Source organism: Halyomorpha halys, unplaced genomic scaffold, assembly GCF_000696795.3.
Source record: "Halyomorpha halys isolate HHAL.00 unplaced genomic scaffold, Hhal_1.1 Scaffold538.1, whole genome shotgun sequence".
Lineage (NCBI taxonomy): Eukaryota > Metazoa > Arthropoda > Insecta > Hemiptera > Pentatomidae > Halyomorpha > Halyomorpha halys.
This window is the reverse complement of record NW_027108650.1, coordinates 260,617-261,064: the sequence shown is the minus strand read 5'-3', so window position 1 is coordinate 261,064 and position 448 is coordinate 260,617.

Here is a 448-nt window from a genome sequence, read left to right as displayed (position 1 = left end):
TTATTGAAATTAGTATCTAAATAAATAAGTTATAAAATAAGTATCAAAATAAATAAATAAGGAATAAAATAAGTATTAAAATAAATAAAAATTGATAAAATAAAAATAAATAAATAAGGAATAAAAGTAAATCGGTATACTGTTTTATTGAGCCAACATTTCGCGCCACGTTGCAGGGCCTCGTCTGGGCTGTTTTAATGTTAGTCAAAGTCAAAGTACTGACTTTGACGTTGACTTTCATCAAAACAGCCCTTATGAAGCCCTTGAACGTGGGGTGAAATGTTGGCTCATTAGAAATAGTGTACCCATTTGCTAATTGACTTTATTTTTACCGCACTCGGACCATATTCCATTCATTATTTAATTTTATGTGTTCTTTATTTTTTAAGCAAACTCTATTTTATTACTTATTTATTTATTTTGATACTTATTTAATTATATTACTTAT